The 24753-nt window shown below is 38.9% G+C and overlaps 2 long non-coding RNA genes and 2 pseudogenes across 2 annotated transcripts; 1 reads left to right on the top strand and 3 right to left on the bottom strand.

Annotated features, from left to right (window-relative positions):
• Positions 1–746: 746 nt before the first annotated feature.
• LOC116305406 (uncharacterized) lies at positions 747–3230 on the bottom strand (annotated as a pseudogene).
• Positions 3231–5280: 2050 nt separating this feature from the next.
• LOC116305405 (uncharacterized) lies at positions 5281–7398 on the bottom strand (annotated as a pseudogene).
• Positions 7399–9637: 2239 nt separating this feature from the next.
• On the top strand, positions 9638–22041 carry LOC148905136 (uncharacterized). Its single transcript, XR_016121823.1, has 2 exons — positions 9638–9832; positions 21804–22041. It is a non-coding gene; the product is annotated as an uncharacterized LOC148905136 (long non-coding RNA).
• A 200-nt stretch (positions 22042–22241) lies between these two features.
• On the bottom strand, positions 22242–24306 carry LOC148905135 (uncharacterized). The gene is made up of 2 exons (XR_016121830.1): positions 24098–24306; positions 22242–22712 (listed from the first exon to the last, which is right to left on the bottom strand). It is a non-coding gene; the product is annotated as an uncharacterized LOC148905135 (long non-coding RNA).
• Between the last annotated feature and the right edge of the window lie 447 nt (positions 24307–24753).

Below are 24753 nucleotides of genomic sequence, written 5' to 3'. Positions count from 1 at the left end.
CATCATACATCATAATATGGTAAACCATCGAGTTTATTTTTCTGACGTCACTTCTGTCCGTCCGTCCGTCCGTGTACATAACACAGGGATCCCGCTTGATGTCAAAGCAAAACTACTCGCAAATGCGGCTCTCTAATGCACAGAAAAAATATTTATTTAGGACAAATTATAGACCAACAACAAATAAAAAAATTATTTTAATGTGCTCAAAGATAGATCAAGAAGGGTTCTTTTTAAGACCACATATCAGACCAAGAATGAGCAACCGCATTTTTGCATTTTTGCATCAAAGTCTCCTTTGCTAAGATTTAGGGCTTGCTGGATTTTATGGTAGGGTAGCTTCATAACGTTGCTGCTATGCACCATTACGTAAGGCACAAATGTTCCATCCTTCGTGGATATATAAAAAAAATAAGCTAATATCCGGATTATTAAGGGTAAAAAGACATATGAAAGTATGTAGAAATATTATTAATTACTGTAACATACCTTCCAAAGTTCGGGCGTATAGATAGATAGATACTTTATTAACGCGTCAAGAAAATAACTAGATGAGGGAAAACCCTCTACTAATAGGGGACACCTAAGGTATAATAATAAAGTAAAATCATAAGATATACAATGATATTAATTAAGACTAAAAATTAATTCAATAAAGTACTAAAAAATTATTTCATAAATATAAAATATAATATATAAATATTCTAATGTTTTGATAATAATGTAATAAAATCCTAATCAGCATTTCAACTATTACATAAAAAACACCCTCTACATCCGTTGTCAATTACTGATGTAAGGTTTTTTTTACGGATGCGATTTTTAAAATCACCTAAGGATTTGCTTAATCTGTCTTTTTTGTCTAATTTGCTCCAAAGTATGGGACCTAATATATCTAAGGGAATGCTTACCAAACGTGACTGTGTTAAATTTAGGTATAAGAAAATCTGAGTTTCTAAGGCTGTAACAAGAATCACGAGGTTTGAACATATTAGTAATAGCTTCGGAACACACATTGGTGTGTTTAACTTTATACATCAGAATGCAAATGTCTTGAAGACGTCTATTTAACAGCGTAGGCAGATTCGCCCTATTCAATAACTGATTATAGCTGGACTTTGTGTCCCTATAAACGGCCCTTATTCCTCTTTCCTGGATTCTCTCCAACCTACGAGTATCACTAGCCCTACAAAAATGCCATACTAGATGGCAATATGTTAAATATGGTAGGATGGCTGTTTTGAAAAGTACTAACTTTGCAGTGGTGGGAATTAAGTTTCTCAGTCTCATGATTACCCCAACCCTTTGACTTGCCTTCTTACATATATCATTAATGTGCTCATTAAAATTTAACTTATTATCTATTGTAACTCCTAAAATTTTCAACGTATCAGACGTCTTAATGATCCTACCATTTAAGTTCAAGCTAGTTTTATCTTCTCTACAACTCATCTTTTCGTTCTTACTACCATATTTATTTTGAATGTACATAGTCTGATATTTCTTCAAGTTTCCCTCCAAGAGATTATTTTCGTACCACTCAGTTGCACTATAGAGGCACTTTTCTCGAGCATGGTATGCACTGAGTCGATTCCTTTACCTTTCTGGTATATTTGATGATCATCGGCATACATAGAAATATTAGCATCAATATCATACACGAGGTCGTTCTGAAAGATGTTCCATATCAGCGGGCCCAACGAGGAACCTTGAAGACAGCCACGAACGACTCTCTTCCAATCACTGGTTACAGTAGATCCCATCCTGACTCTGTTGTAGCGGTCACTCAGGTAACTGTTCAACATTTTGATGACATTGTCGTTGAAACCATAAGACTTCAGCTTACTTAACAGTAAAGGTGGATGAACTGAGTCAAATGCCTTGGACATATCTGTCGATAAGATACCAACAGATAGACCCTCATCTTTCGCCTTTTTCCAGTCTTCGACGAGACCAAGAAGGGTGGTTTCACAACTACGATGTTTTCTATATGCAGATTGACAATCAGCAAGCTGCCCGTCAAATTTATCGGTTATTTGTTTTCCCAGAAGTTGTTCAAAAACTTTATCAGCGCAGGGCAACACTGTTATTGGTCTGTAATTAGTAACCGTTTGAGCGTCATCTCTCTTAAAAGTTGGAATCCATTCTCCTCGTTTCCATTGTTTGGGCCAAATCCCATTGTTAATACATGAATTGAAGAGGGTTGAGAGAGAGGTAGAAAGTTGGCTAGCTCCAATTTTCATATTTTTAGGTGGAATGCCATCAAACCCCATAGCTTTTCTTACATTAAGCTTTTCCAGTGTACGTTGTACTTGGACGCTATTGAGTGGCTCAAAGTCATATTGTTGTTTATTTTTTATGTTATCAGCAATCACTGACACACTTGCCTGATTTTCAAAGTCCTCCATTTTGTCTAGGTTACTTTGATAACCCCCAATGCCGTCTGCTATTGTAGCAAAGTAATCAGCAAACTGTTCTGAAACCCTGTTTTGATCTTTTTCTATACAGCCATCGACTCTCAGATGAATTTCCGTATCACTCTTATGACGCTTTGTTGATAAAAATGGTTTGAATGTTTTGAAAAAATCCCTTGGGTTTTCCTTTAGATCTTCTGCTTTCTTTCTCCAATGTTCTTTGATCGCCAAACGTCTCTGTCTAGTTGCCTCATTTCTGCATCTTTATTTTCCCAATTTTCTTGGGTAGGATTTTTTTTATATTTCACTGTGGCCCTTCGCTTAGCGCGTATCGCGTGCTTACAGCCTGTGGTCATATACGGCACATCTTTATCACGTACTCTCATCAACCACATTTTGCAATAGCGTACTTCAGTAATAGGCTTGGTCGTCTATATCGTCGAAGATTTCACCCACATGCCAGGGAGCCATTGACAGACTTTCTTGAAAGTCACTTTCATCAAAGTTTTTATAACTTCTAAATGTTATGACTTTCGACTGATGAGATTCAACTTTCTCCCTTAAGATTCCATAGATTAGACAATGGTCACTTAATGATGGGTGGTAAATTCCACTATGCTTGAAAAGATCAGGTCTATTGCTTAACAATACATCAATGAGAGTACTGGTCGTCTTTGTCCCACTATTGGCGATACGTGTGGGTTGCGTGATAAGACATTCAAATCCTTGTTCCACTTCCAGGTTAGGTAATAAATTACCTTCACTTGTGTCTGGTTTCATCCTATCCAAGTTTAAATCTCCCAATAGTGTTACAAAATTAAATGAAAATGATTAACTTTGGAGTAACTGCTCAAACAGCAGGCCAGGCAAGTGAAAATTTGCGGTCTACACTTCAAGCATCGTATTATTGCAGGCTCTTCGGTGCAAAAGGATGCACTTAGCTTCGGGAGGAAGGCAACTCTCTTCGGCGAAAGCCGACAGCAGCTGCATGCGGATACCTTTCCAATTATTCAAGGATTTCAAATTTCTATTTTCGTTTTCGTTTTCGTTTTTTATTTCGATTTAATTCCGAACCTTCCGCCATGGCCAAGGAATCGAGATGGTCGTCATTGTGTAAAGAGCCGGGTCCACTATTACTAGTAGTATTTCCACTCACACCAGCTCCTGTAACTTTCACAGTGATCGGGAGCTGAAAAGGCTTTTTTGAATAACGAGAATGAAACCTAGCAGTCAATTTTGCCGGTTTGAAACGCTTCATTTTCTATTAAAGCTCAGCTGATTGTCAAACCCGGCTCGAGGCTACTATTTTATTAACAGCAGGCCAGGTTTCTCATTTGTTTGGTGGAGATGATAATCTGGATGTGCTTGAAGCACTTTCCTAAATTTAGAAATGTGTGCTTGAAGCGTTTTAGGAAACGTGAGAAGGGTGGTTTTGTCATATTCCAGCAATCGATAATGAAGGGGACCATAGGTTACCCCTGGAAAACTCGATACTATACGTCCAAGGCACTCGGCTACTTTCCTTATAGTTGGTTTTTTGCTTTCTAGCAAGTCAGTAGCTGCTTGTTTAAGCTTGAAAGCTTTTTCTGGTGTGAGACTCACACAAACCCTAAAGTATCTAAACAAGAGAATATGAACTAAGAGAAGGAATCCCCGTGCCCCATCATGTGCACACTTAACTTTGATACTATTCAGTTTAGAATCCATTCTAAAAATATCATCCAGTGATATCATGTATTTGACCGTTTGATTTTCTGCACGCGCATAGTAGGCGCGCGCTCTACGCTGTTTGCTAACGTTTTCTTGTGCTTTTCTTATGTTCAAATGTTCAAATCTGCCCTCAAGATGACGATGTAGGTCGAAAGCTTTGGAAAATAAATGTAAGGATACTCCAGAAAGTTGAAGAAATTCGTCACCAGAAATCTGGGACATTTGAGCCCGTGCATATTGAGCAGCGGTACCTCCCATTGCTAACTTCCCCAAGGGTCTCATAGGCAGCCTTTAAGATGGGATAGGGGATTTCAATAGCAAAAACAAACTCCTCATCTCTAGCTCTCCGTTAGTTTATATAACTTTAAAAAGGTGGATCAACAACTTTAAGCTTTTGGTTTATAATATTCCGTTCGTATTCTGTAAAAACATCAGCCATTTTGATCAATTTTCAAGTGAACGAAGTTAACTTACAAAGGGTTATAGTGCTAAAATATAATGAGAGCCCTGTGTTTAATTTGATTGTGAGGGCATGGGACCAAATATACTTGGTCTGTTTACAACAAGGTGGATAGGAATGAATGTTGTCGTTGTTTTTGGTCGAATTCGTAAAATTTGGCCATTTTCCCCTTCAAAATGGCGGAATCCTTTCTCTGTGGAACTCGCCGTTGAACATGGATTTCGGAGGCCGAAGGAACCAACTTAAAGGTACTTTTTTAGCTAAAAAACAGCGTAATTCGAACGAGGTTTATTCGAAGTTTCTAAAGTTAGGTCACCGAAATACGTTCGTTAGCAAAAAAACCTTGACTGTAGGTAAAAAATTAGGGTACATTTTGTATAAATCTCCATCTATTATTATTATTATTATTATTATTATTATTATTATTATTATCAAAAATTTTTGTCGATGGAACCAGGTTAACATGCTCGAATGCTGAAATGATAAGAATAAGGTACTTTTAGAACTTAATATCTTAACACGAGGTCACCGAAAAAGCTCAAACGTTTCTCTTCGTAAGAAATCATTATTTTAGAAATAATTCCCGTACATTTTCTATAAATTTGAGCGTCCATATTTAAAGGGCTCGATGTCTAACTGCTCAATGTGCGCGGGCTCAAATGTCCCAGATTTCTGGGGACGTAGCCGTACTTAAATTCAATTTCCTGTCGTATTTGCCAAGCTTTCGACATGCACATTCATATTCAGGGCAGAGTCGAAATAACGAAAACCACTGACGGTTCTTCGATAAAAAAGGCCGCCTTCCACGCCTGTCAGAGTTGCGCGGGAAATTCCCCGGTAATTATTCCCACGGTTTTGGCGGTTTTCTACTGCACCTCCTATCCTGTTCGAAGCCCTAATGCTATTGAGCTGAGTCCGGAGGAAATTTCCAAACAAAAAAGTCGTTGCAAGTACGTGTGAGGCACATAGCCCTGCACTGTCTTTGTTTAGGAGAGGTTTCATGGATTCCCTTCGGCGGTGAGACATTTCAATGTGAACATGACCTAGAAGGGCAACTGGGTCGGCATTCATTTTTATTAAAGTTTTTAGGTCAGAGTCTGACTTCGACTGTATTTTTTTCTTTACATTAATCAGCATCTCGGTCGATTTGCACAACAAAGCCCCCATCGTAGTCAGCGTTTTTTGCGTCGAGCTCAACCTGAGGTCATGTTGTTTTACTGAGTGGCTCAGCTTGTCCCGGGATTCACACGAGGTGTTGTGAGAGTCTCACAGTTCGACGGGGGCAAATATTTCCTGTACTTATCTATCAATTTTGAGTCTGGCATTTTTTTTCAGACCAGTGTTTGCTTATGATTTCCGCAATTTTTTTATCAATAGCAGGCCCCGTTTCCTCTGAGTTCAGCAATTCCTTAGCAATCTCTGACAACAATGGGTCATTGTTGTCTGTTTGTTCGTGATGAACATTTTGCTGATCTGGATAGTTGTCATAAAGCGCCTCGAGGTCTTTATCTGAGTCTTTTTCCGAGGAGCTGATGTCCTTTGAAGAGGTTTATTTTTTCCGCTTTGGATCAGAGGCTTGTCTCTCTGGTGCGTTTGAACGAAGTCTCTTGAGGGATCGTTGCATATTTTGCATCGAGCCCGCCATTTCCACGAGAGAACTTTTCGGCATCATCTGGAACCATTCGGCTCCTGCATTGCACTATGACAAAATTCCCTACCGTAACCCCCTAGGGGAAATGTGAGAAGAGAGAGCCCGGAAAAAAAAACCACGAGGAGATAGAAAAGATTAGCGATCAGTTTTCTAAGCTGTGATTCTAAGTTCGATTTACGAGAAACATATACATAATTTACTCCGTCAGAATCCCCTACAGATTTTGTAAGTATTCAATCGTTTATACTTTGATTTTATAGAAATGTTTAAGACAAATTTTCACATATTTTGTAATCGTTATAATTTTAAGTTGACACTCACCTACCTAACTTGACCTTAAGCCAAGTTCACATCGTCCAGAAAATTAAAAGTTTTTGACAACGGAGTAACAGTGTAGTTTTTAAATCAAGTAGCGCCCCAACACGAGGGAGTGAAACAGCTCCGACTCAGTGAGAACGGGTAATGCCCATAAAAGTCTTCAAAAGACAATTGAGGCCTAAGCAAGTATAGTTTTAAAAAAAGATTGGCGTGTTATTTAGGCAAGTAAGCTTTCAAATTTCAGTTCATAATCATGTAGTGTAAAAAGTCACTAGCAGACGGTAGTGTTGTTCTTCTAAGTCACGTGATATGTGACTACACCAGAGGGAGGTGGGGCCACCAGAGGCATGTTTCAAGCTAGTTTAGTTAAAACTAAGTTAAATTAATTCATTTGATGAAATGATTAGATGCAATTGTTCGTAAGTCTTGAATAAACACAAAATTTGACAATAATGTTTGGTTCGTCGTGCTATTTGACGTCACGACATATCACGCGGTAAGATGATTGACAACACAAGGATCACACATACTACCAAGACTTTTTCCCATAGCATTCATTATAATGACTATTCCCAAAACGTCCACGATACTATTTTATTCATATGTCACGTGGTATGTGACGTTACCTCATATCACCTGGTCAGATGACTCAAAACGCGAGTCCCACCCATCTTACCAAGTTTCGTTAGCGTATAGAATTTATTGTAATGACTAATCACAAAAATTAACGATACCGATTTTGTTCGTATGGCAAGTGGTATGTGACGTCACATAACATTACGTGGTCAGGTGACTCACAACAGAGGTTCGCCGATCTTACCAAGTTTCGTTACCATAGCATTCATTGTAATGATTAATCAAAAAATTCGACGATATTGTTTGGTTCGTAAGTCACGTGATATGTGAAGTCACGACATATCACGTGGTAAGATGATTGATAACACAAGTCTCACCAACGTTACAATGTTTCATTACCATAGCATGCTTCGTTCAGACGTTATGGCCAACAAGTGGCCATCAGATGCGTGTTGGGCCACGAGATGCGGGCCACCAAATGTAGGTGGTACGTGTTAACTTTTCATAAATCCTGCAAAATGTTACTTGAATTAGGAAAAAAAGTATGCAACAAACTCGGCCTGCCTGCCCTGCAGAGCGGTTCACCCACAAAGCTGCAGACTTGATTAAGCCATTATTTGATGCATCTTTAAATTAACGGCTAGCCTAAAGATGCATCAAATTTTGGCTTAATCTAGTCAAACAAGAAGTTAGTCCAAAAACAAAACAAAACAAAACAAAACAAAACGAAACAAAACGAAACGAAACGAAACGAAACGAAAGAAAAAAACAAAAAACGATGACCATATAATTTAAGAAGCCGTATGCGGCTGAAGGAAAATTTCACTTCCACACTACAACCTGACCCCTTTGGTGCCAACAAAACAAGATTCGAGGATATTGGAAAACAAATTTGGCTGGGGAATGATAAAAATCCTCGTCAGAGGAATTAAACTAATCCTGCATAATGTTGTTCTAACATATATACTGCATTTAGGTACACTAAAGTGCAGAATTCCAAATAAAAAAATGTCTATCTGCTTGTTGGGTCTGTTTATTTAAGACCGCACAGTCTACCATTAAGAAATACATTCTAAGATTTTTGGGAGGTGTTGCAGGCCATAATATAGAGGAAATTAAATGAAGATGAATTTCATGCACAGTAAACAAAGTGCTAATGGCAGTGATAAGGGGTGAAGCAGAAAGTAAAACGTTAACTAAGTGATACACTGGCTGGGACTTAGAGTCCCGTCCGCGCTCTCCCTACTCGGTAATCTTTCACATTTATTTGTCTAATTATGTCGAATCCAAGAATGAATCCTGTAACATGACGTGAGACTAACATTTGACTGCCCGTGAAAAGTGTTTCAATCTTTATTCATTTTTATCTACAAACTGTGGTGTGTCCGACAAATGTTAACGGCAGTGGTACCACGTGACCCACGTTTTTGGCTAAAGTGAATTGATGAATGTTTGTTTGTTTTGTTTTTTTTTTTGATATAAGGCTAATCATAAGTTATGATCATCATTAAAGATAATTCGGGACAACTATAGTGGACCATTGAATTTGTTTTATTTACATGCAAGGCATTACGTCAGTAATAATGAAAGAGACCAGAACAGCTACCCCTAGGGGGTGCAAACTGTGCAACGTCCTACAGTTTTGCTGCCCACCATGTCATATGAGCTGCAGGCGTTTACTTTACTTGCAGTGTGGGCGAGGTCGGAGGTGGCATGATCGCTAGCTAGCTTCTATCGGATGAGATTTGAGATAGAAGTGTGGGATGGCACTGATCGTTTATTTGTATAATTGTCGATACAGTATACGTAAAGTCAGTTTACTGAATCATGGTTAGGCATTTCTTTCAACCTATTATTAATTATTAATTCTTATTAATATTACTAAATAAAAATCCGGGCCGGCTAACTCAGTTTGTCCAAGAACAACCACGAAACTTAGACAGGCTCCTAAACACTCGTTTATCTTATCAAGTTTTTGTTTAAACATCCTCATTTGAAATCACTAATGTATTTTGGACTTAATTGAAACTTTCCATAAATGAACTACTCGTGTTTTTAAAAAATATATATACATGCATTCAGGCTTAATTATATTTTTTTCTCATTGTGATCAAGCTTTACAGAATACCATAGGCCTACAACAATATTATTCAAATTTCACTGCTTCCTTAAATCCAGGGGGTATCAAATGGAAATGCTGCCGTTAGATTACTATCATCGGTTTGATTAGCTCAGTCAAATCACTAAGTCATCAAATATCAAAAAAAGCAACTAAGCTATCAAAGTTCATCTTGCAGATAATATTGAGTGTCAAGGGTCTCCTGTCATAGTGCCCACGAGATATTCACACAGGAATATTGCCAATAGGAAGAAAGAAGCAGGTGAAATTCGGCAATGATTTATCAATATCCGCTGCAAAAGATACCACATCGGCAGAGGGCGTTCAAAACCCCAGTATAATCCTATAAAAGATCACATTGTTACATTTGTTTTGCAGTTTTACTCACAGGCCGTGTCTATAGGTTCCAACCAAAGCAAAACGCTACAAGGATTACGGAAAACGGCTAAAGAATGAAAAATATTGCTTTCGTATTCGCTGTAGTTGTTGCACTTGCGCTGGCGAAAAAAGTGACTTCTCTTCATATGCATGTTCTTGCCAAAACACCAAAGCCCGTTCCTAATTCTGGCCGACGTGAATATAAGGTAAATATTTGCATTAATATTAAACTAAATTAATATGCATTCAAAGAAACGATATCTGAAGCTTTTCTAACTTCTCGCTAACTTTTATCTTATTAAGCCTGACGTGAAAGAGTTTGATTATTAAACGATAGTTTGTCAAACACTTAGTCTGCCAACCTGCAGGTCTGAAATATCGGTCCTTAATGTTTGGAATTTAAAACTTTAAACAATTTTGTGAATTTGTGTTTGTTCATCCGTACATTCATATAATCGTAAAGATTATTAGTAACTATTTAAGCAGCCATGTATTTTATATTTCTTTCATAAAACATATATGTTTGAGTGATAACCATTACAGACCAAAATGGTACATGGGAAGTACGTTAATTAGGTGTGTCTCACCCGCTAGTGATTAACGTGAAATGTTTATAAATTGTTGCACTATTAGAAAGCACTTATGAAGACTATATTTTCTAAGAATAAAATATATAAAACGCAATAAAAAACTAGTTCGTTGAAAAACATTTTTTTTATTAAGTAAACGTGGTTTTATGTCGTTGTTTTCTTTAGTAAAATTGTTTCTTTTATAACTATCTTTCTTTTTACAATACTGAATTACCCTAGCTGGGCTCCAGAGGATTTTTCCCTTCCCCCGCGAATTTACTGAAGAAAATAAATCTGAATTAGTGATGTCACCTTTCCTCTTTTACTCCGACGAAGGACTAGCGTCTGAAATGGGGGGGGGGGGGGGGGGGTGGAATCCGTGAAAAAAGTACCGGGGATGCTCGTCGGAAATTTTCAAAAAGACCCCTTAAAGATACCGGATGTCTTTAAAAAAGGGCGTGGCTGAATGATTTTTAACCCCTAAGAAATACCACAACAATTAATATTAAATTTTATATAAAAAGCGCCTAGGATAAGCCATATCGATGCGCGCTTCTCTCCTTTTCCGACACCCTAAGAGATTCCAGAAAATGCTGATTTTCAATAATTCGCATTTAACATTCTAAAAGATACCGAATCGCGAATTTTTAGCCCTAAGAGATACGACAAGCATCCCCGGTCCTTTTTCCCAGCCCTGCGGACGCCGCAAGTGAATAGAGTGTGTTTGACGTGTTGTGTTCCGCCCCTTGTCACGAGGGTTTTCATTCGATTTTCCGAGTTTTTTTCTCTTCTTAAAAATCGACCTGTAAATAGATTCGTGTCCCATTTAAAAATAAAAATATCCACGATGGGATGAAATAATATATTTAGTTTTATTTTTGACGGCGTTCTCTACCCGTCCGTTGCTTTGAGGGTAGTTGGGTGAGCTTGTGATGGGAGTGAATTCATATTCCCTTGAGAATTCTCTGAACTCTTGGGAGTCAAACGGTGGACCGTTGTCACTGTAGAATTCACTTGGGATTCCGTGTGTAGAGAAGTGACGTTTGAGTCTTGTGATGATTGGCTTGGCTGTCTTCCTATCCAGCTTATCTACTTCGAAGTATCCTGAGTAATAGTCGACAGTTCATAGATAGTCCTTCTGATCGACAGTAAAAATATCACAGCCAATCTTCTGCCAGGGGCGCTGAGGAACATCGTGTACTATGAGTGGTTCTTTCTGCTGTTGTGCGGCAAATGTGTTGCAGTCTTCGCACTGTTCGATGTAGTCTGTGATTTCTTGGTTCATTGACGGCCAATACACTACTTCTCTCACTCTTCTCAAACAACCTTGTACTCCAATGTGGGAGCGGTGAAGTCTTTCTTTGATCTTCGGTCGCAGAGCTGTTGGAATGATACATCTCGTCCCCTTGAAGATGATTCCGTCCTGGACAGCTAATTCGTCTAGAAAGTTGAAGTAGGGCTGTACGTTTGCAGGAACAGCATTTCTGGCATCTGGCCATCCTCTCAAGATAAAATCTTTTAGTAACTTGAGCGTGCTGTCTTTCTCGGTTGCTGACTTGATTTCGTTGAGTTGCAGTTCCGATATCGCTAGATAGTCTACCGCGTGAATGCTTTCGACTTCTTTCTCGACTTCTGATCTGGATGAATCGTCTTTAGTTATCTATTTATTAGTTTCGCCATATATTAAACTGGAAATATAATAACTGGAAAAAATACTGTGATATATATGACAGGGTGACCGCAACAGCGTTAAGCCAATTACTGCAGGTCCAAATAATGTCTTAAATGAAACTTAGTGCATAAAGATAATTTAAGTAGATATATTGGCACATTTGAATCAAATAACTAACAACAGGAGGTAGCAAGAGTGAGGCTTCTGCAAGAGTTACATTTTAAACAAACTGTTTTAAAAGTACGTGGGTCGTAACAGTTGTAACTGTCCAGTGACGTTACGTAGTAACTTAACATGGCGCGTTTAAATGTGTTGAGTTTGTCCATGTTCAGATTTAGTTCATCAGCGAGAGCGTTCCATATTCTAGTTGTCCTGATGAGATAGGATTTCTGGTACGTAGAGGTCTTGCACTGACGTACTGCGTACTTGACCACATTTCTGTTTGATGATCTTGTTGGTCGTGTACGTCGAGGAACAGGTAGTAGATTAGGCTTCACGTGTATCAGGTTGTGCGTTGGTTTAAAGAAAAAAATCATATCAAAATATTCATGCCAGTAAGCTATTGGTAGTAAAGACAGAGTTTTCAATCTCGAACTGTAAGAGACGGTGGATGAGAATGGCAGTTTGAGAATGTATCTTGTGGCACGTCGTTGTGTTCTCTCAACTCTTGATATTAGTTCAATAGACTGTGGTGCCCATATTTGTGATGTATATCCAAAGTGAGCACGAACGAGAGTAAGATACAGCGTTCGTCTCACGAAAAAACTTTCGATGTATCGAGTGTTTCTTCTGACGTAGCCCAGCAGTTTGTTAGCTCTAGCTGTTTGTTCCAGTACCTGCTTGTTCCAAGTCAAGTTGTTGGATACCCAGACACCCAAATCGCGTTCAGCTTTGACGGATACGAGTTCAGAGTTCTTGAGACTGTAGGTAGATTCCACGGGTCTGATTTTTCTTGTTATTCTTTGCGCCTTACATTTAGTCTCATTGAACGTGAGACCAGATGACGAAGATCAAGCGTGCAGGCTGTTTAAATCGGTCTGTAGCGAAGCAGCATCTTGAAGAGACTTGATATTTTTGTAGATTTTTGTATCATCAGCATACATGGCAACGTTGCTGGACTCGACTACTTCTGGGAGATCGTTCACGAACAGAAGGAACAAAGCTGGTCCCAAAATAGAGCCTTGAGGAACCCCGGAACCGACAGGCAGGGGATCTGATGTAGCTCCGGCCACAGTAACACGCTGGTGGCGGTCCATTAAGTACGAATTGAACCACTGTAGAAAGGTGCCACCATAACCAGACTCGCGCAATTTATGCAACAAACGTCTGTGACTGACTTTGTCAAAGGCTTTGGACATGTCCATATAAACCACATCAATCTGTTCGCCGTTGTCTAGCAATGATCCGATGTGATCCAAGACTTCAAGGAGGTTGGAGGTGCAGGATTTTCCGCTTAGGAATCCATGCTGACAAGTGTTGATCACACTGTACAGCTGATCTTTGATGTTGTTGAGGACACATCGTTCTAGGGTTTTTGACACCAGAGAAAGCAGAGATATAGGTCGATAGTTCTCTGCATGCTCGGGATCACCTTTTTTGAATACAGGTACAATGTTCGCTTTTTTCCACTCCTGCGGGAAGACACCAGTATTGAGGGATTTATTGAATAGCTTGCAGAGGGATGGTGCAATTAAAGAAGCAGTCTCCTTGAGCAGTTTTGCTGGAATGCCATCTGGTCCGGTTGCTTTTGTGACATCTAGAAATTCTAGCACATTTTGAACTTCACTGATTTCAAGCGTTAGTTGACCTGTTGTAGGTTCAGGAACTGCGCTGTTTGATATCACGGTAGGTTCACCATGCGAGTAGACTGATGCAAAGTACGTGTTGAATAGGTTGGCAATCTCCACAGGCGTGTCAGCTGAACATCGAAGAGCTTGATCGTGTGTAGCTTGGTCATTTGTACTTGTGATTCTTTCCATGCTGATGCGATCAGGAATCGAGCGTGATTTAGATTTCGTCTTTAAGATAGACCAGAAGCGCTTTGGATTATTGTACAAATCTGCCTCAAGGGAACCAAAGAATTACTCTCGACTGTTCCTTATCATGTGCTTTACTTGTGCTCGCAAGGATGAGAACCTCTGTTTTAGAAGATTACTCGTAGGATATCTCTTGAGTTTTTTTCTTACAGTGTCTTTCTTCTTGATCAGATTTACTATGGCTCCGTTGATCCACGGCACAGGGTTGCGTCCCTTGAGTCTCTTAGTTGGTATGTATTTAGAGACGGTTGCAAGAAAAGTTTCCTTCCAGGCAAGCCAATCGGTGTTTATATCATCATGATCTATGGTTGAAGAAAGGTTAGCCGTCAAAAGGGCCTTGCGTAGACCTTTGAAGTCTCCATTGCGATAGTTGTACACAAATTTGTGAGATTTTGCCAGGCCTTTAATGAATGCATGGAACTCGTAATTGATGATGGGAGTGGTCTGTAAATACTCCCGCAGTATCTGGAGACAGAACTTCGGTTATACTGATCTGATCTCCTGTGGTATCTAAAGTAGGCTCTTGATAGAGTATCCGCCAGGTGCATTTGACGTCCTGGGGTGTACTTGATCTCGACATCGTAATGTTTTAGCGGAGCCCCATACTTAAGAAAAAATGGTAAACCATCGAGTTGATTTATCATGGCTTGGCTGACGTCACTTCCGTCCGTCCGTCCGTCCGTCCGTCCGTCCGTCCGTCCGTCCGTCCGTCCGTCCGTCCGCCGGTCCATCCGTGTACACAACACAGGAATCCCGCTTGATGTCAAAGCAAAACTACTCACAAATGCGGCTCTCAAATGCACAGAAAAAAATCGCTTTATGACAAGCTATAGACCAAAAACAATTTAAAAAAAACTTTCATGTAGTCAAAGATGGATCAAGAAGTGTTCTTCAAGAATTCAGGTGTGTGTTTTTTTAGCAAACAATCGTATATATAATTTTTTTTGACAAGCATTTTTCTCGGCGAACCTTGACAAATCAAAGACTTTCTCTCAAAACATTTTATATTTCTATAGATAGGTTTGATTTTATTTTAATGCTGGAGGAAATATAACACAGAGAGCATATAACAATAACAAACAAATATTCGCTATTTATGTAGCTTTGTAAATCTTTAACAATTCGGTTGTTTTTAACCAACTATCGTATGTTTTTCGCTCAAGAAAAATGCAGCCGGCAAAACAAAGATTTTATAATTTTATATCTTTCCACAGATAATTTATTTAATAATTGAATGAAATATAAATTTACACCAAATATTCAACTGTTTAATAAGCTGTTCGAGCAAGTATGATTATAAAAATGAGCTTAAATTTGTGTTGTTGAGAGATGTTATTGTATAAAGACCTTGTCTTTCACTTTAAAAAGCTAAAAAATATTCAAAAACATTTACAAACGCCAATTTGTACAATACTGACAACAAATTTGGCATTTTGTATTTTGCATTGCCTTTTGAATTATTTTCTATTTTGTCTCAGTTCTTGTCAAGTTTAAATGAATGTAAACTTCGTCTCGTTCTGTAAAAGACCTAATTAATTAAGTAAACTTATTTTCTGCTCGCCTTAACCAGTTTTCAAGTCTGTTTTTTAGTCTTGATTTGTCCTAAAGGGCTCCAGCTTTTAAAATTTCAATGAAAGACATCCGAGGTAAATTTCACTAAACTTGATATTGTATTGGATTATCTGTAGTTATCTTTCGTTTTTCTTAAAGTAAAAGAGATTCAAAGCCTAAAACTGTCGGCCTTGGAAAATTTTGTCGAAGAAAATCTTCCAAGAACAAAACTAGCCCCTGAGGGTGGTGGTGAGTTGTGTACAAAATTCCTTAGTGGGAGAGTATACTCGCGCAAAAAACAACAACAACAACAACAACAACAACAACAACAACAACAACAACAACAACAACAAAACAGTGTACTGCATTTCGATTCGATTTCACTGCATGGTTTTTATTATGGGAGAAATTATCTTCATCTCGAATTAAAAAAAATTGAAGATTTTTTCCCCGGTCTTATTTTGACCTTTCAGTTTCATTCAAATTGTTCTCCCTGTGACTTCCGTATTGGGAGCTCCGCTTTTAGGCAGTGCCTAAATATATATATTAAACGTAGCAGCAGGCTCTGTAATCTCTTGGGTGCTGTTGTTAAGGGTTTCTTTGTTATGGACACTAGAGGTTTGTGGTCGGTGTACAGTGTGACCTTTCGACCATACACATATTGGTGGTTGTGTTCAAACCCGAATACTTGTGCTAAAAGTTCTTTCTCAATCTGAGAATAGTTCTGTTCTGCTGGAGTGTGAGCACTACTTGCGTACCTGATTGAATGATCTTTCTGTGTTAGCACAAATCCTAGTCCCTTTGAGATGATGCATCTCCGCTTCCTTCTGTTGGCTTTGACGAGTCAAAGTATTTGAGAACTGATGCTGATGATACTGCTTTCTTGATATTGCTGAACGCTCGCTCTTGTTCGTCTTTCCATTCCCATGGCACATCCTTGTGGGTTAAACGTCTGAGTGGTTCGCTCATTTGTGAGAGGTCGCTGAGAAACTTTGATAGGTACTTGACTATTCCGAGTTGACGCTGTAGAACAGGTATGTCATCTGGCTTCTTCATGTTAAGTATGGCATTGACCTTGTTCGGGTCTGGCTTGAGTCCTTCTTTTGTAAGGCGGTGACCGATGAAGCTTACTTCATCCTTCTTGAAATCAAACTAATCTCTGTTGAGCTTAATGTTCTTCTTGCGACATCTGCGTAGAAGATTCTCTAGGTTACGGTCGTGATTCTGGTCTGCTAGTTGGTCGTTATCTTCTTGTCCCGTTATCAATATGTCGTCTGCAATCTTGAAGACTCCGCTGAGGCCTTCGAGGTTTTGATCTAGTTTCATCTGGAAGATTTCAGGAGCTGGGGCGATGCCAAAGGTCATTCGGTGATATCTGTAATGGCCCCATGGTGTCTGGAATGTTGTTAGGATGCTGGACTCTTCGTCTAACTCAACTTGTAGAAATCCTTCTTTAAGATAAGCTTTACTGAAGACTTTGGCTTTGCTTAGTTCCGGTAGCAACTCTTCGATGGTTGGCAGAGGGTAATGGCTTCTCAAGTGCGCAGTTCAGATTTTGAGGATCAATACATAGACGCACAGTTCCGTTAGGTTTCAACACAGTTATCATGCTCGATACCCAGTCTGTCGGTTCTTCTACTGGACTTATCACTCGTCTTTCCGTCAGGCGGTCTATTTCTGCTTTCAGTTTGCCCTTGATGGAGAGAGGTACGCGTCGTGGTGGGCTCACTGTTGGCGTAATATTTGGGTCTGTTTCTAAGTGAACTTTCCCTTCCATACGGCCTAAATCGTCTCCAAATACATCTGCATATTCCTTTAGGACGCTCTCCTTGGTGAGGGGATTGGTTTCCACTGATGCCTGTTCAGCTACATGGAGGATATTCTCGGTTCGTACTTTTAATAGCTTCATTGTTGTTGCTGTTCGCCTTGTACTACGATGAAGTCGACATTATAGTTTTCGGCGTTCTTTGGATTTTTTCGTTCCGATGCATGTGATGAATGTAGCGACTCGGTAGTCATCGCTTTGGTCCTTGAGCTTTGTCACGTGAGCTCGTAGGCATTTTATATCTGTTTCCATTGCTTCCAATTCGCTAGATTGCCTTTAAGTTGAATTTTAGGCGGTATTGGTACGTTACTCGTAAAGAGTAGCGGTGAAACGTCAGCATGAGCGGGCGCTTCCTCGGGCATTTCGACTGAATTTTGAATGAATCTAAACTCTTCTCACCCTTCCAAGGCTTGAAAATGTATACGTCAATATTCTTAAATGTGTTCTGACGCCATGTAACGTCTTGGGGTTGTCTCGTGAAGTAGATATTATAACCAGAGAGTGAGACTATACATTTTGAACTACTCCATGCCTTTAATCGGTTCTCTCTCTAAAAGCACATGTAAATACTACAACTTTATTGGTCCGTGAGATCACGTGACACCAAGAGATAATACGTGTTTTAGATGTGATAAACCAGGTCACTCATCTAATTCATGTAAACATAAAGAAGCTACATGTTATTTTTTCAACAAAAAAGGACATATCGAAAAAGCATGTTTAGCTAAACGCAGACAACAAACACGCCGCCATACACGCCGGAATGTACACGCCCTCGATAACAATGCTTATAACGAAGACGAGTCGGACAGTGAAAGTGAACTTCCCGTAGGAAGCTCAGACATTAATTAAAGAGGAACCGCAACCAGTATTTCTGAAAGCCAGAAAACTACCATATGCCTTGAGACCAAAGGTGGAGCGAGAATTAGACGAGCTAGAGAAAATGGGAATAATATCCGAAGTGGAAACAAGCGAATGGGCCACACCCATAGTTCCCGTACTCAAGAAAAACGGAAAAGTACGAATCTGTGAAAATTAAAGCTCACAGTTAATCCCCAGTTTGCAGTGGACCAGTACCCGTTACCCAGGATAGAGGATGTGTTCGCATCTTTAGCAGATGGAGAAAAGTTCACAAAGATCGATTTGAGGCAAGCCTACCTACACATGGAGATGGAAGAAAACTCAAAGAAGTATTTAACTGTGAATACGCTCAAGGGTCTATACCAATTCAACGAGATGTTGTTTGGAATCGCGTCTGCACCAGCAATATGGCAGAGGGCTATGGAACAGATTCTGCAAGGAATACCATCAGTCCAATGCATCCTAGATGACATGATAATAACTGGTAGGAATAATACCGAACATTTTAACAATCTGGAAAGTGTGTTGAGCCGTCTGCAACAGTACCAACTCAAGGTCAACCTAGACAAATGCCAGTTCTTCCAAGATGAGATCGAATACTGTGGACACAAGATAGATAAGCACGGCATACACAAGACAGAAGAAGAGATTAAAGCAGTGCGTAACACTCCAGCACTCAAGAACGTAACTCAGCTTCGCGCATTCATTGGCCTCGTAAATTATTACCACAGATTTCTACAAGACCTAGCCTCGGTAATGAGACCACTCCACCAGCTACTGGAACAAGGTAAAGCATGGCAGTCGACGAAAGCATGTGACAAAGCCTTCGATAAGGTAAAAGAGATGGTCACGCCAGATTTGGTATTGTGTCATCATGATTCCAAGAAGCCTATCCGCTTAGCATGCGACGCGTCTCCGTATGGAGTCGGCGCAGTTCTATCCCATATCATCGATGGACAAGAAAGACCAATAGCATTCGCTTCTCGCACCTTAACGAAAGCAGAGAAAAACTACTCTCAAATTGACAAAGAAGCATTAGCAATCATCTTTGGAATCAAACGATTCCACACCTACCTTTACGGAAGACAGTTTACATTGGTTACGGATCATCAACCACTAGTAACCATCTTCAGCCCAACCAAAGGCATACCAGTGACCACAGCTACAAGACTACAGCGATATACTTATGACATAGAGTATAGGAACACTAAGCGACACACTAACGCTGGCGCCCTTTCAAGACTACCGTTCGAAGTAACCCCAGAGGATCAAAAGGAAGAAGCTGTTGACATTTTCCACTTAAGCCAGTTTGAACAGTTACCAGTGACAAGCGCAACAATCAGACGAGAGACAACAAGAGACAAGACCTTAAGTAGAGTCTATGAACAGCCCATGTCTGGATGGTCAAATAAGCCAGACGACAAGGTACTACTGGCGTACTACAATCGTCGAGATGAAACCACAATGTATCAGGGATGTCTCATGTGGGGAATACGAGTAATCATTCCAGACACCCTAAGGAAACAAGTACTGGAGGTCATCCATTCGACTCACCTAGGCGTAGTAAAAATGAAAGCTCTCGCTAGAAGTCACATCTGGTGGCCAGGAATCGACTCCGAAATTGAAAAGATAACCAAAGCCTGTTCTGGTTGTAACAAAGTACGAAACAACCCAACAAACATACCTATCCACCCGTGGGAATGGCCAAGTTCACCTTGGGAACGGATCCATATCGATTTTGCTGGACCATTTATGAACAAACAGCTTTCGATTATTGTCGACGCACACTGCAGATTGCCAGTAACAAGAAGCACTATTGAGGTACTACGCTCAGTATTCGCAAGAAACGGCGTACCACAGCAGCTCGTTTCCGACAACGGAGCGCAGTTCACGTCAGAGGAATTTCAAACATTCATGAAGAGCAATGGAATTTACCATTTTAGATCAGCACCGTTCCATCCTGCAACAAATGGACAAGCAGAAAGATTCGTGCAAACCTTCAAACAGAGTATGAAGGCAATGAAATCAGAATCAGCCTCTCTAAACAAAAAGATAGCAAATTTCCTACTGATGTACCTCAACACACCTCATGCTACCACTAGCGAAACACCTGCCAAAATGTTACTTGGTCGAAACATACGTTCCCGTCTGGATTTGATGAAGCCAGATGTAAAAAGCACAGTGCAGCAGAAACAAATGAAGAAAGTACTCGAGAAGAAGACACCTATACGCTTGTTTGATAATGGACAACCAGTGACAGTTCGAGATTACAGAGGACAAGACAAGTGGTTCAATGGAACCATCAACACACAACTAGGACCATTGATGTATGAAGTCAAAACAGACGCTGGAAGTTATTGGAGAAGGCACACAAACCAAATCCAAGAAAGGAAGCATGATAAAAATCACTGCAACCCTCAACCAAGACCAGCAGAAGATGTCTGCCCATCAGAAGTAGAACAGCCATCAGTCAGCACAACCCAGACAAGCAAGACAGTTACCCCCGCTAAGAGCAATATGGCGCAAGAAGGACAAGGCAAAGGACATTGATACCCAGCAAGGCACAGAAGCCCACCAAAACGTTATATGTATGAACAATATTAGGACAGTCATAAGAGATATGAACATTCAGAGACATTATTTTTGAGTTATTTTTCTATTACAAGTGATACATAACTAAGAAGGAAGGAGATGTTAGATTTGCATTGATTGACACCTGTAATTGTATATGACGCTTACATAATAAAACACAAATACATTACAATTCGTACGGGAGTGACAAATGTTGGTAAATATTCGCTGAACAGACTCCCGTACGAATAACGAACAACCGCAATCCGTTTGAGGAATTTCAACGTAGCATCATTTCAACTCCTGGGGAAGGGGTATTTGACATTAGTAACCGTCCCTAGTGCAGGGAATTTAACAATTTAAAGAGTGCAAAATGTCAAATTCCTCAGATATGCCCGGGGTCCCCCCCTGGGGCAAGACATTGACAAATGCATTATATATAGTCTTGATTTGTTCTAAAAAAAATTCTATTCTAATCACTAGCCCCTGGGGGTGTAGGTGAGTTGTGTACAAAATTCCTAAGTGGGAGAGTATACTCGCGTAAAGAAAGCAAGGTAGTGCATTTCGATTCGATTTCACTGCATGGTTTTTATTATGGGAGAAATTATCTTCATCTCATATAAAATATAATTGAAGATTTTTTTCCCAATCTTGGGCTCCCTGTGACTTGCGTATCGGGAGCTCCGCTTTTAGACACTGCCTAAATATATGTTATCCCATTTATGTTATAAATGAAACATCAGAAAAATCAAAGTAAAGTGATGTAAATCAATAAGACCGGCGAGCTTTCCCTGATATCTAGAATGGGATCTAAGGGAATAACTCCGCATAACAAGCGAACAAACGAAGACGTCCAACAAGATGTAAACAAGATACCCTGACTATATTTAAACTGTCTTGCTCAACTTGACTATTTCAGTCTTAGCGAGTGAAAAACGAGTTTATATTACTAGTTCTCACAAGAACATATCCCTCCACAGGCAGCCCAAACAGGGTTGCTACGGTTACGGTTGTGACTAAATTAACAGGTGCAAAACTCGGTATTTTGATATCTCATACTCATACATAAATTAAATATTTATTATTTTACAGATGGCGGGTAAGACGCTTGACTTTTGCAGTACAGCTAAATTATATTGTGAAAATGAAGAGCAGTTCAACTGGAAATCAAAGAACAATTACATGAAAGAACATGTTGTCTGAAACCGCTACCGCCTGATACAGACCTCTACTGATTAAAAGTGATATGGATTTGACTTGTCCTTGGCAATTCCGCAAATGCTCAATATGTATGTACTTAAAAGCGAATAAAGAAACCATAGTTTCTTAATGTGTTCTTCTTGTTTAAAAAAATTGCCTAAAGGCGCTAACGTAAATAACTTAGATGGAGTAATGAAGGTTAGCGGCCAAAGGTATATTCACGGTTTTATGCCGAACTTAACTTGAGAGAGCGCCATTAGGATTCAAGGGACTTTTCATGTTTGACGGAAAGTCTTGTTCGCTGTAGATTTTTTATAGCACTAAACCTCGTAGTTTCAATCAGATTTTTTTAATTGAGCTCATTATTTTACATGCAACTTCAGAATTATCTACATTTTGGTTTTTACAATATGTCAAGTTTTATTTTAACTATTATTGACATAACACTTCAACTTGTTCAGTGAATGGCAAAGAACTAAAAAGCATTATCTACTTCAATTTTATGTTGGTGGTTTTAAAAACATATGTATCTCTCTATCATATTTCCTTTTCTCTCTTGAACATCTCCACAGTGTATAGTTGCAAGATATTCAAGTACATTCAAAATTCTTTGTCTTTCACGCTTATTTATTGAGTGATTTGGGTCTATTGTCTTGACTTGTCTTCGCGTCGTCTTGTATCATCTTGTCTTTGGTTAGAATATTTGCTAATTTCTTGATTGAGGGAAGGGCGCCGTTCGAACCCATGACCGGTACAGTAACTTCTGGCGATCTGACAAATCTTATCCAGTTTGGCACGATCCTGAAAGAAAACAAATGTCAATTTATGTAAGCTTACTTTTGATAAGACTAAAACCGTTCAATTAGACTAAATTATTGATGTTAAATATTTTATGGAGACGCTTCTTGCACTGTTTGTATTATTGAGGTTGTGCCTAGGGTATTTATGAATGTTTTGATGTTAAAATGAAGCTAACCGCCCTGAGTAGACCAGTGAGACTGCAATCCAAGTTCATAGTTAATGCATAAAAATAACTATAACTACAATTTAGCTGTCTCTTTTAGGCTTTAGCTCGAAGCTGTATCAAAATTAATATTTCGGCTGGTTTGTCTCTTCTATAATCTAATAATAGATATATACTTATCTAATAGAAATTCTCATTATTATCGGAGTACTAAGGATTCTGTGTTCGTTATAGTAAAATAGTTTATCATTCGTAAGTTATAAAATCTTTACTAAGACTAAACTGAAGGGTTTCCTTCTGTCTTTTTTTTTTTTTTTTTTTTTTTTTTTGTTTTTTGTTTTTTGTTTTTTTTAATTTTTTTTTTAAATTTTTGAGAAAAGAATTCCTCCCTTTGCACCGGAGCTGATTTAGAAATTGTTATGAAGTTTACCGCAGGTGGGTCATTTCGATGATAACATCATTTCCGAAAAACACAAATTTACTTCTTCACAATTACTGGATCTATATTGGACACTTTTAAACCGTCCTTTGTCGTCCTAAATATCGCCTCGGGTAAGTATTCAGATATGAGTTAATGTTTTCCTTCTTTTCAACCTTACTTGGCTCAAGGAGTAAAGATGATCTTTAATTTATTTATTAAGCCAGACTGTTCATCTCCGATTTGATTCCTTTGCTAAGTTTAAATTGTGTTTACGTAATTGTTGCGCAAGTAAATTTTCAATTAAGTCAACAATATTATATTGGAGGATGTCGGCGTCTTCATTGCTTTACAGTTTACTTGAAATTTGTAAACGTAAAATTCAATTTAGTACTAAACATGTCGCCGATTAAAACAACATAGATGCAATACAAACTGAATTTAAAAATGACTACGACATTAAATCGGAACTTTAGACAACATGGTATAAAACTACGACATTCAATCTGAACATTAACACATCTTTAAGATTTATATTGTACTATTGTTTATAAAATACAAAAAAAGGACAAAAATGCATGTGAGAGCGTTCAAAATATATATAAAGAAAAAACCAATTTATTATCGTAATATCGTATTCAGTGGGTAGTTCATTTTCTTAACGCAATTTATATGTACTGGACATATCTGTCTAGGGTTAAAATATGGACCAATCCCTTATATATCAATTTGCCCGATTTACTTTAAAGTTGATAAATAGTCTGCAAAAAAAAGAAAAACTAAAATAAACAAGAATATACGTACCTCAAGCCCTCTTTTCCTTCCTTTACCATCTCCACGATCTGCAGTCCAATTATACGATGATATATGACTGAAAGATGCAAAAAGCAGGGCAACAGTAAGCAAAATAACTGCACTTGAATTCATCTTTGTCTGATATGTATCAGCCTGAATTGAGTTTCAACCACTTTACTAGCTCGAGTGGAACTTGTCAGTGAATGTGGTCCAAACGGTCACCGGATCCTTTTTATAAGCACATCTCAGTAGGAACACCTTTTTAATTTGCAAGGAAAACTGACATTTCATGTATACTGCACAAGAAAATCCTAGAATGAATGATGTCATTCATTTATTTGCGTGCAACGTTACCTAATTGCCGTTCATTGATCGAGTCCAAGTGTACCGCTAGTTCACACATCGCCAATTAGGTCTTGAAATAGCTCTTCCTTTCAATGGACAAATATCCGGTTTTGTGCACTTGAGTAGGCAGCGTTCACTTCAATGAGAGGCTTCGTTAATTACCAAGTTAAAAATGAAAAATAAAACATGTAAAGAAAGTTATAAGAAAGAAAGCAAAGAAAATAAACGCTTTTTGATCGCACGTCTTCAAATAATTGAATCATTCCAACTTGACTACGAAGAATCAAATAAAACATACTCAAACTTTTCAACAAATTAAC

This window comes from Actinia tenebrosa, unplaced genomic scaffold (assembly GCF_029948245.1).
Source record: "Actinia tenebrosa isolate PJP-AT-01 unplaced genomic scaffold, QUT_ActTen_1.0 PGA_scaffold8__29_contigs__length_14323225, whole genome shotgun sequence".
NCBI classification, from domain to species: Eukaryota; Metazoa; Cnidaria; class Anthozoa; order Actiniaria; family Actiniidae; genus Actinia; species Actinia tenebrosa.
Note: the sequence above shows the minus strand (reverse complement) of the source record. Positions and strands in the feature narration are given on the sequence as shown.